This window comes from Bactrocera neohumeralis, chromosome 6, assembly GCF_024586455.1.
Source record: "Bactrocera neohumeralis isolate Rockhampton chromosome 6, APGP_CSIRO_Bneo_wtdbg2-racon-allhic-juicebox.fasta_v2, whole genome shotgun sequence".
Lineage (NCBI taxonomy): Eukaryota > Metazoa > Arthropoda > Insecta > Diptera > Tephritidae > Bactrocera > Bactrocera neohumeralis.
In genome coordinates this window covers 48,235,104-48,247,992 of record NC_065923.1, presented here as the reverse complement: position 1 = coordinate 48,247,992, position 12,889 = coordinate 48,235,104, and positions in this window count along the sequence as shown.

Genomic DNA, 12,889 nt, shown 5'->3' with positions numbered 1-12,889 from the left:
ATACGCTAGGTGTGTATTAAGATCTTAATATTATGATCCGAATTTGAACTTCCTAACAGATCCTAAATAATATATTTCTAGCATCGGAAGGTTTTATTTATTGGATGTGTTATGATTTTGTTATGGGCTTAAGTAAGTGACCATAGCTTGTATGTAAGCTTTGTACTACGGTACAATCGGTCGACTTCTATACATACATACATAGATGTATTTATGTATTTACATACAGATCACATTGATACATAAAAAATAACGTTTTTTATATTGCGGTTCTGCACAAAAAAAGTTATTTATAAAATTCTATAAATAGACATCGCCACATAAATTTTTGAATATTAATAAATTTGCTTCTTGCATTAATTAAAATATTATTATTTAACATTTCTGATTAAATATCCATAATTTAGTGAATCGCTACTACTTACTTGTTGGGAAAGAAAATGTATCTAAAATGTTTAGCTAGAAATTCCAGACATTATTCAATTCCACTGGTTTATTAGAAAGCTATTTCAGGCTTTAATAAATAAAATTGGACACAAATGAGCAGCAGCAATTAATTTATTAATGCTAATAACCAATCTGTTTTCATTTTAGTCGAACAAACAAACAGATTTTAAACTGATTTATTTCCATAGTAAATCGCGCCGAGAACACTTAAAACTCAGACATTGAATTAATAATAACAGATCCGAGCAGAATAGACAAAACAAGTAGATAATTTATGCATAATGCAAATAAGTTTATACATACATTTGCGCAGATATGTAAATGCTTAGCCATAGGAGCAATTAGCAATAATAATAATTTTATTTAAACAACTAAAAATTAGAACAAAGATGCATCTTACAGACATAGACACCGCTTACGCGATTATAGCCGAATTAACAACAGCGCGCCAGTCGTTTCTTCTTTTCGCTACGTGGCGCCAATTGGATATTCCAAGCGAAGCCAGGTCTTTCTCCGCTTGGTCCTTCGAACGGAGTGGAGGTCTTCCTCTTCCACTGCTTACCTCGGCGGGTATTGCGTCGAATACTTTCAGAGCTGGAGTGTTTTTGTCCATACGTACGGCATGACCTAGCCAGTGCAGCCGCTGTCTCTTAATTCGCTGAATTATGTCAATGTCTTCGTATACATATCTCATACAGCTCATCGTTCCATTGAATGCGATATTCGCCGTGGCCAACGCACAAGGGATCATAAACTTTCGAAAACTCGTAACCTCGACTCATCAGATGTTGTCATCGTCCATGTTTCTGCACTTTGTAGCAGGACGGGAATGATGAGTGACTTGAAGAGTTTGGTCTTCGTTCGTCAAGAGAGGACTTTTCTTCTCTGTTGGCAAGAGCTGGTCGAGGATGACATTGTTGTTGGTGTTAATACTGGTTCCAAGATAGATGAATTTATCGACGACTTCAAAGTTATGACTGCCAACAATGACGTGGGAGGCTAGTCGCGAGTGCGACGACTATTTGTTTGATGACAGGAGATATTTCGTCTTGCCCTCGTTCACTGCCAGATCCATTTATTTTGCTTCCTTGCCCAGTTTGGAGAAAGCAGAATTAACTAACTAGCTGTAAACTGCTCGATTAAGTTCTGCAGCTGAATTATTTTCTCCAGCAGCAGATTGAAGAAGTCGCACGATATGGAGTCGCCTTATCTGAAACCTCGTTTGGTTTCGAACGGCTCGGAGAGGTCCTTAATGTATTGCTCAACGTCAGTTTACACAGCTGTATTAGTTTTGCGGGTATACCAAATTCAGACATCGCGGCGTAAAGGCAGCTCCTTTTCGTGCTGTCGAAAGCAGCTTTGAAAGCGACGAAGAGGTTGTGTGTGGCGTTTGCCATGGTCGTCTCACATCCGGGGTCGTTGGAAAATTTTCTTATTTTAATTAGCTCTCTAAAAATTCGGGTTGATAAAATCTCTTCAAAACTTTCATCAGTTGTTGACGTACATCACGGCAATGTTGGCACTTCATGCGTTTCATAAAAAGGGTACCACAAGCCTTAAGCCGCCTTCAAATCGAAAAAAATCCTCTCAGAGGCTTTACCTTGCTTACCGAGGAGCCACCACTTTTTGTGCTTAGTTTCAAATGAAGATTAAACCCACGTTCTACAGAATGGTAGTGCGGACGTACTAATGTATTCTGTAAAACTTATACATATGTATGTACCACAAATTGTAGGATGGAGAGGGGGATCTCCGAGGCAATGCGCTACCTGCGCTATCTATAGGATATATGTATATCCTATGACTTATTTATGTGCCTACAAATGCTACGCATTCTAGAAGCTGATGCGCCGTGGTTGGTTCAATAGGTGCCTCTTGGGACTGCAGCCAGTCTGTATTTATTCATCGTGACGTTTATAATGTGGTTAAACCTTTTAAGGTTATATCTTCCCAGTATCAGTTTTGCCTGGCAGAAAAGAAGGAGTTTATTGTTGATTTCCGCTCTCTTCTTTTTCCAGAATAACTCTTTTAACATATTGGCTGTCATATGATTTCGTTCGACACACGAAAATTCATGGAGTGCCACGTCGCACGATTTGATGTCGCACGGTGAATGATTTTGCAAAACCGCTTGGCATCCACTGTGTGTTTGGCAAGCACCGACTACATGATCTCACTTTTCAACTGGGAAAGAACGTTCGAAGTAAACATACAAAAAGATGGTTGGGAAAAGGGATGTTAGCTGCGCGCAACACTCTAATTTATACGGATGGCTCGAAAATGGAGGATGGGGTAGTACCGGGATATACTGACCAGAGTTAGGTATAGGGCAGCTTTTTAGCTTTGTTGGACTAATATTTCAAGCTTAGGTCTATGCTATCGCGAAAATCGCGGAGCTGGCCTCCAATGCACCTGCAGGCAATTCCAGAGTCAACATCTACGTAGAAAGCCAAGCAGCATTTAAAGCAGGAAACTCGTATCTCATATCGGTCAGAAGTGTTCGATGGAATCAGGATAGCAGTGTAAAGTGTTGCCAGAACTAAGCAACTTCACTTTTACTGGGTGCCAGGTCACACAGTCATCGAGGGTAATGAGATATTGGACGAGATTACGAAAAATGACTAACTGCATGTCTATACGACGATCTGATCAGAAGCATGGTAAAGAAAATCAAAACACGATGAAACCTAAACTGCAAAACTGCAAAAATCATGTGTAAAATGAAACGGTAGATCGGAAGTACACAAAATTCCTACTAGCACTCGATAAAAGAGACTGTACGAACATGATCGGAAGACAAAATGGTCACTGTCTGGTGACGGCACTCACCTGGAGAATGTCCTGACAGATCGAAAAGACTGCAGAAAATGTCAAAAGCAAGGCACTATGAAAACAATGGAGTATCTCTCGTGCAATTGTTTGCATTGGCAGGACTACACTGTAAGCATATGGGGGCCTTACGGTATGATACACTGGAAGAGGTATCGATAGTGAGGTTACAGAGTCTGTTGAAAATCGCGTCAAACGCAGGCATCTTAGAAGATGACTACTCCTCATGAACCAAGAAACTAACGCTATCTGGTATCGCAAAGGACCAAAACTGGTGGCTCATTGGCCTACCAGACTAACCTAACCTATTAGTTAAGTGAAAGATATTTATCTTAAGAAAAAAAATCCGCATAAAATCATATAAACCGATTTATATTCTTTGACAGTTCTGCTCCTCTCTAATGCTAACCACTGCGCTAAATTAAAATATTTAGCTTAATTGGTGACTGCTGTTTAGCACTTCTTTTAATAAAACCTGTTTGTGGCCACGGTAATGGACCAATTCCGTCCACCTATTTGTAATTCTAACCAACTCAGAGTGCCAAGGAACATGGGACTTAAGTTTCATAAAGATATCTCAATATTTAATCAAGCCGAATGGGAAGATAGAGATACGGAAATAAAATCGAGTTAAATAAGCAGTTTTCAACAACAGACCAAACCTAATGTCACATTATACAACATATCATTTCGTTGCCTCTACTTTTAAATATTTCAGTCAAGAAGTAACAGTCTTCATTTGCTGTCCGAACGTGTAAGTTCAGTTAGCGGACAATAGGGGTTCTGTGCTGCTTGGCTTCATCAAATACTACAATTTAGGTTCCCTACGATTCCTAATGGCTTTGCAGGGCAATGAACTATCTTCGAGAATAATTTTTATTGTCAAAATACAAAAATATATGTATGTGTACTCAAATGCCTCGTTGCCTGAAAACGCGCTCAAACTTTGTGAGGTACTAATGTTCAGAAACACCGGGGTCAATGCTTCGTACTTTTCCAGACAAACAATATAATTAATAATAATAATAAAAATATGTTCATCACGCCGATTGCAACCAATTGACCTGCGCAACGTGTGCTTGCAGTTAGTGTAAACTCCAATTTCCCAGTTCCCAACCGGTTACAGAGTGTTAGTGACATTTACAGTTGACTCATGCATGAGCTGTACTTGAACTTACACTGTGACGTCTAAAAAATCACAAATTTGATAACAAGAGACAGGTTGTTAAACTGGATCAAGTTGTAAGTTCCGCTATGCGTATGTAACTGACCAACCGACTACTGGATAATCGGTCGCACGTGACTAATGACTACGCGCTGTGGTCTCTTGCGGCTATTGCACCCGAATGGGTAAATTTTGTTTGTTTTCCAATCGCACCGCAGTTATCAGATTAATGCTCTGCATTAAAGATTTCAACGCTTTCGTCGAGAAATGCAAAACCGGTTACATTTAATTAATGCCTAAACTGTTTTGGAATTTTTTGCGCAAATTAATTATTGCACGATATACTCGCCCATTAGCTTGGATTTTATGGTGAGCTTTTAATTAAATTTGCAACAACAAGCACAACAAGGGAGAACAATTTTAAATGACGTGCATGTATTGGGTACTCAAAATTGATATTTTGATTTTTACGAGCGCTCGATTCAAATCAAATGATTTGCCAAAATATCAATTGGACGTTGATTTCGCAATGATTTTTCGCTTTAAACGACAATTAAATTCGTTGTTTACAACTCATTCTGACAAAGCAAATTCAACCAGTTCTAAATATTACATCCGAGCACTTCAATTGACGTTGCCAGCTATTTAATTTGCATTTTTGTGCACACAAATTTCGTAGAAAATATTTTGAAACTCTTATTTACATAGTTAAGTATAAACAAAGGAATAATTTTTCATCGAAAATCATTCGCTTACTCATCAACTAGTTGGTTCTGCAGATCTAAAGCGAGTTAAGTTTTGTTTTCACCGTTTTCGTGGTATTTAATTTGTTCGATATTTATATTTTTTCATCAATGTTTGTCTTCATTTTCTCAATATTTAACAAGTAGAGAAGTGCTAGGTTCAGCTGACAGGATCAAAATCGCGGAAATAAGCAGAAAAGATTTTTTATCAAGATATTTATTTTAACTCCCAAACAAAAGCTAAATTTTGATCGATGTTCCGATATCGGAATTTCCGACAAGTGAGCAGCTTCTTGCTGAGAAAGAATATGTGCAAAATTTCAAACAGATATCTCGAAAACTAAGGAATTAGGATAGACAGGCACCCAAAACTAATCTTATCATCCTGATCATTTATACTATCTGACAATACAAAAAACTAAAAAAATAACATTTACACGTATTTTAATCCAAACCTTTATTATCGCCCTTCAAAATAGGCTCCTAAGTCAATACAAGCAAGCCAACGATTATTCCAATTTTCCATACACTTGTTATTCGCCTCAGTGAATTTTGGTTTTTTGTTTCGGTTTCAGCTCATTTATGGAGCGCCATTAGTTAGATTGTTGGACAGTTATAACGTCATATTCATAAATCTACGTCTCGTCACCAATATTGATGCTTTTGATGAATGTATGCTTCTCAATTAGGTTGTCATTCATCTCCTTTGTGACTTCTGCTCGACGTCAATTCTGCAAAAGAGTCAGGCTCTTTTGTACGAGTCTACATTGCCACGATACATACCCAAAACATTATCCAAAATATATGAAAGAGATTAATATCTCCTCCTCCGTTTTTCTCGAAACTGCGTTTTTGAAGTTGGTTGGCAAGACTTCTCGAGAATTGCTCAACCGTTCTTCATGAAATTTTACACAGGTCTTTGAGGTATAATACAAGGTGCGTTCCAAACAGGAGTTTAAAAAAAAAAAAAGAAGAAAAAATGGTTATTTCGGCAAAATCAATTTATTTTATTCAAAATAGTTTCCTTCTGATTCAATACTGCTTTTTGCGTGATCCAAAAGCATGTCAAACGAGTGTTTTAGCTCGTTGGCCGGTATGGCCGCCAGTATGCCGGTGCAAGCCTTTTGAATGACCTCTACATCTGCATAACGCTTGCCTTTCATGGACATATGCATTTTTCCGAAAAGGAAGAAGTCGCACGGTTCCATATCAGGTGAATATGGGGAGTGGTTAATAGTTAACATGTGATTTTTGGTCAAATAATCGGTCACAAGCGTCGATCGATGAGACGGCGTATTATCGTGCAACAAACGCCAACTTTCATCTTCGCGATATTCGGGCCGAACACGTCGAATACGGCGCACCAAACGCTTCCAAACTCCAAGCTAAAATACCGCATTCACGTTTTGGCCGGGTGGAACAAATTCTTTGTGGACAATACCCTTGGAATCATAAAAACAAATCAGCATTGTCTTCACTTTTGACTTCTCCATGCGCGATTTTTTGGGTTTCGGCTCGTCCGGTGCCTTCCATTCAGCACTCTGACGTTTCGCTTCAGGATTTTGTTCTTTTTGAACCCTTTAATGATCTCCTTCGAATGTTGGATTCTGAGCAATTTTTGGTCGTCAGTCAATTTGTGCGGAACAGACCGTGCACACACCTATCGTAAACCCAAATATTCGGTCAAAATGTGATAAATCGATGTTTTGGAGATGTTCAATTCTATTTCTATGAATTTCAATGATCATTTATGTCCTCACGACCACTTTGAAAACATTGAAATCACTCGTGCACTCTGCTACGGGATAGGCAATCATTGTCATAAACTTGTTTCATCAATTGAAACGTTTCGGTAAAAGTTTTACAAATTTTAAAACAAAATTTAATGTTGGCTCTTTGTTCGAAGCTCATTTTCGCACCGATTGTGTTACATACTGACAATTAAAACGCAATAACTTCACTTCCGAACGATGAAATGTCATGAAACTCTCACTGGACTATCGATAAGCCAGAAGCCGCTAGATTCAAAAAGTCCTGTTTACTTTGGAAGGCACCTTGTACTTAAAGACTGGGACGAAGAGAGTTTTTTCGATTACAACTATTTGAAAAAAAATTTCGCGAAATTTTCACTGAAATATGTATTTTTAATTTTTGTTTCCTTCGTCCAAGTTCTAAGTTAAGGTTTTAACTAAAACACGTATTTTTTAACTTTAAATGAACCTGTAAGAAGTTATCCTGCCAAACGCGGACCCATTTTTTTACCGAGGGGTCACCGGAAATGGCGTCACAATGGCCGACTTTAAAAATTTTTTTTTTTTCTTACACTTTTATGTAAGGCACCGAGATGCCTCATCAGAAATCTACAGCATTAATGCTGGTGTACCGCAGGGTAGTGTTTTGGGTCCAGTTCTATACACAATATTTACATCAGATATGCCCACATTACGAGAAATAGAGGTAGCAACTTTTGCTGATGACACAGCGTTTATCGCTTCTAGTGGTTCCCCTATAGAAGCTTCGTCTCTACTTCAAAACCAACTGAATATGCTGGAAGTTTGGCTCAACAAATGGAAAATAAAGGTTAACTCTGAAAAGTCTACACATGTCACATTTGCATTAAGAACAGAGGAGTGTCCTGCTGTATTTTTAAATAATAAGCAGATTCCTACTAGGGATAAAGTTAAATATTTAGGGATGCATCTAGATCGACGTCTTACATGGAAAAGTCATATTCAGGCTAAACAGCAGCAATTAAAAATCAAAACTAAACGCATGTACTGGTTGCTCGGTCGAAAGTCTCAACTTAGCATAGAAAATAAAATACGGCTCTACAAAGCTATCCTCAAACCAATATGGACATACGGCATTCAGCTTTGGGGTACTGCCAGTAAGTCCAATGTGGAGATTTTGCAACGTTATCAATCAAAAACTTTGCGGTCACTTATTAACGCCCCATGGTTTGTTACCAATGAAGCTATCCATAACGACCTAGGTATTCCCTTTATAAAAAATGAGATCCCTAAATATAGTGCTAGATATCTTGCACGTCTCTCAAACCATATAAACCCAATTGCTGTTTGTCTGTTAGATACAACTTATGAAACTATACGGCTAAAACGTTCTCATATCTTAGATTTACCATTTCTCTAAAACTTTCTTAGATTTAAGTTTGGCAAAAAAAAAAAAAAAAAAAAAAAAAATGAATTTTTGATGGATGTATTTAATAACCTAAGTTAATTATATTTTACTTATGTATATGTTAAAAATTAAGTAATCCTTTATGTAGATTTGCTCAAGGACAAATCTACCTCTGCCATTACCTACTAGATCTAATTTACTGAATATCTTAATGTAGATAGATTGTAAATAAAGAAAGTTAAATAAAAAAAAAAGAATTTCTTTGTTAATTGTGTATGTTTGTAACAATAAAAAATTCTAATAAAATATTTAATTTTTATATAAAAAAAATTGTTGAAAAATTACTGTGTTTTACCCGAGGAAACCCATGTAATCCCATAAGGCAAGTTTTCGATGACTTGATAAGATATTTTTACCATGGAAAAAAAATCGACAACGAGCTACGGCATAATTGAAAATATTGTTGGTGTGTTAATGGAGTCTAAATATTTTTCCATAATAAAAATTTCCAGACAATCTTTTAAATTAGTGCGCCTAAGCGATTTCGACATTGTTTGTAGTATTTCCAAAGTTAAAAGTATAAGATTCAGTCATCAACTATTCCACACATCCAAAAGAGACTGTTTTTTTTCATCCTTGCTGTCGTCATTATTTTCATAGCATTATAAAAATCTGAAAATGCATACTTGTATGTATGTACATATATCGGGTTTAAACCAGATCACAGCTTTGTGAGAGGTCGTTAAGATTGTTTTTGCCATTTGAAGAATTTGGTGTTGACAAACAAACAAATTAATTAATTAGAAGTGAAAAATTTATATAAATTTAATTCAAATTAGTAGCGCCAGCTCATTGATTTTATTTCAGTGAGTTTTTACGATTTTCGTTAAAAGCCGAATTTGCATTTTAAAGCAGAATAATTATTGTTTGCTTAATCAATTTCAAATGTAATTACTCTTCGTTGCAATTTTAATTGTCTTCATTAATTTTGTTATTTCTTTACTAAATGCGCGTCAATATAAAAAGTTAATATCCGTTTTACATTGAGTGGGACAAAAAAAAAAATGATGAAAAGTGATTTTAATAGGTGCGTCTTAAAGTTCTTCGTGACTCTGACTAAAAGAGATGATTATATGTTTTTGCTTTTAGTTTTTATTAATTCCGTGCTCATCTTGAATGATTGCTGTGCATCGCTGTATAATTTAACCGTAAGCTTACATATGGAATTAGCAGGACCGGGCCGCCCTAGGCGCCCCGACTATGTCTATTTTACCTTAACACCAAAATGTATAATGTTTGGAAATTATTACAGTTATTTAAAAAAAAAAAACCATTCGTATTGTTTTACATATGCGCTTATTACAGTTTTCAACTCCACTCAGTTGGATTGATAATAAAGCAAACGAAAAATATCAAGAATTCAATTTAAATGAACATTTATTTTGATTTATTGTATGATGACAAAAATGTTGGGCCACAACTGATGGGCTGTGCATAAAAAAGACAGTCCGTAAAATCCATTTGAATCGCCTAACATCAAGTATACCAAAGTTTTGTTGACAATTATCTCATAAATCATTTGCATAAATCATTTTGCTTTAAGATGGTAGAATTTTTTTTCTAAATTAGATGAAGGATATTTGTGGTAAACAAAGTATCCGTTTCGTTGCTGTTGGTAGTTAACAAGAATGCATTAAATGTAAATAATACTAGTTTATAGTCATTTTGCGACTATCGTGCTCGGGTTGCTTAAACCGAAACGACAAACCACCTTCTTCTATTTTACTGGCGTAGACACCGCTTAGGCGGTTATAGCTGAATTAATAATAACGCGACAATTCAAGGTACCACGTGCAGCCAGGTCCTTCTCCACCTTAACTCTCAATTGGACTGGAGGCCTTCCTCTTACTGTGCTTCCACCGGCGGGTGTGGAATCGAAAAACTTCAAAGCTAGAGTGTTCTCTTCCAGCTGGACAAGACGGCTTAATCAGCGCAGACACTGCCTCTTGATTCGCTGAACTATGTCAATGTCACTGTATTTCTCGTACAGCTCATTGTTCTATTGACTGCGGTGGCTAATGCGTAAAGAACTACAGTGACGTGCGAGCCAAGTTGCGAATGCGATGACTTGATGACAGGATGTATTTCGTCTTGTACTCGTTTACAACCAGACCCATACGCTTCGCTTCCTTATCCAGTCTGGAGAAAGCAGAACTAACGGTGCGGTTGTGAGGCCAATGCTATCAATATCAATGGCGTACACCAGCAGCTGAAAACTCTTATAGAAGATTGTACCTTCTCTATTTAGCTTATATATCTGTATTAAATTTGTGGGGATACCAAGTTCAGACATTGCCGATCGACGAAGATCCTCATTTCACGGGTCTTTTCCAAAATTTGGCGCATGGTGAAAATCTGGTCGATAGAAGATTTTCTTGACCTTAAGCCAAGTTAATAAGGTCCAATCAGTTTGTTGACGGTTGTCTTCAGTCTCTCACACACTACGCTCGATAGGACCCTATATGCGATATTAAGGAGCCTTAATCTACGGTAATTGGCGTAGATTGTAGCGTCCGCCTTTTTGTGAATTGGGCAGAGCACACTTAAAATATCCTGCAAAGAAGCTGATGCATCGATTGGGGAATCGAGTTCACCATCTCCAGGTATTACACTTTCGCTGCCATTCAGCCGAGTTACTTTTTGTTAGAGTTCCCACCTTAACTCTATAAAGTAATTTAAATATTGTTGTATTGGTATGAAATGAAAAATTGGAAAATATTTAATTTACATAAGAAAACATATTTTGAAATTGATCAGTAGATTATTCTGTTTCGTGCATTTATCACCAACCCATTATACTATAAGCAAAATAGTGAATGAAACATATTTTAATGGAAAAATATGGATGTGAAATATTCCGATTGTTCTGGATTTAAATGCTGTTCGGTCAAGTTTTGATGTTTATCTATACGGCATTCCAATCTTAAATAAATTACGCCATTTGGCGTCAGAAATGAAATCTGTGATTAGAATCGAATAAGTGCAAAAACATGTCATGTAAACAAAATCTCGTATTTCAATTCGATATGGATAAACATCCACCGGTGTATGTATGTATGTATAAGTTTGTACTTTGATATGATCTCTAGTATTCTCACTGGCAATTTATGATCTAGTGTTCTCATGTTCTAATTGGTATGCTAATTGTGGTAAATATTTTTGCGAATATTTATACAAATTTATTTATTTTCTTATTGTTTTCGGTCGAGGTTTTAATTAATTCCTTAAAGAGTGTTTGAATGTGAAATCGATTCGGTTAGTCTGATATACGAGTATGCTGGCGCCAGTGAGTTGGTTAAGTTGGCATTTATGGAGATTAATTTCACAACATTTCATTGTTTTTTTCACATTTATATGTGAGTATGTATATTGTATTTGTTTGTGAATGTTAAAAAATTACAGCGAATGCAAATTTTGTTTGAAATTTATGGTTCTTCTTCTTTTTAAACACATCGTAAATTTGACAAATGTTATTGATGATAGCAACTGAAATACAGCCGGAGTTTCTTTTCTCCAAAAAATTTGTTTACGAAATAGTGACAGTGTTTCATTTCCCATTTATCGACCGTTAAATATTGAAACTTTAAATACTAATTTAATAGAAACGATAATAAAATAGCAACTTGATACTTGACTTTGCTGAGGCTAATAAATATTAGTTAAATTTATATAGATACAAATAATAAAACTAGGATGAGTCCTTTTTTAATAATCTTTTGTTGGAATATCGTTACATGATCGATCCCCACAGTTGTGCCCTGACTTCTTCATTCTCTCGTGGCAATAACGAAACGGAGGATTGTAGAAGTTCATGCCAATTTTAGAAGTTCATGCTAGTGTAAGGTAACCCTAAGTGTCCGAATGTCTTAAAATACCCTTTCACTAGTGAGGAAAGCCAAAAACATCCGTTTGAATGCGAGCCAAAGTGAGAAGGCGAATCATCCCTCCCTAGTGTTGTGCGCTAGGTTTGGGACCCGTCAAATACAAAACACGCCCAATGAAAGGAGGAACCATGTCTGACTATGGTGACACCACAAAACTAATTCGGCTAGGAAGAGGAAGACCTCCACTCCATTGGAAAGACCTGGTTGAGAAGGACACGGCTTCACTTGCAATCTCCAACTGGCGCCAAACAGCGAAAAGAAAGAACGACTGACGCGTTGTTCTAAACTCGTCTAATACCTCATAAGCGGTGTCTACGCCAAGAAAGAAGAAGAACATGTGGGCTCGGACCACTTGGCAACACTTAGCAATGCTCCAATTCTTAAACACTTGAAGTATTACATGAATAGCACACCGATGTGAAATAATCAAATTTCAAACACAAAATAAATAAGTACATAAATCAATAGAATTCGCATTAAATGCTTCAGATATCAATCAACTTTCCGAACTTCATTTCAATCGGTACTCACGAGTATATCACGCTGAGGCTGGTACGATACCATAGTTTGAAGAGCTTTTCAAGTGGCTTGAAAAACATGAAGAGCTTCTGCCAAGTAAGGCG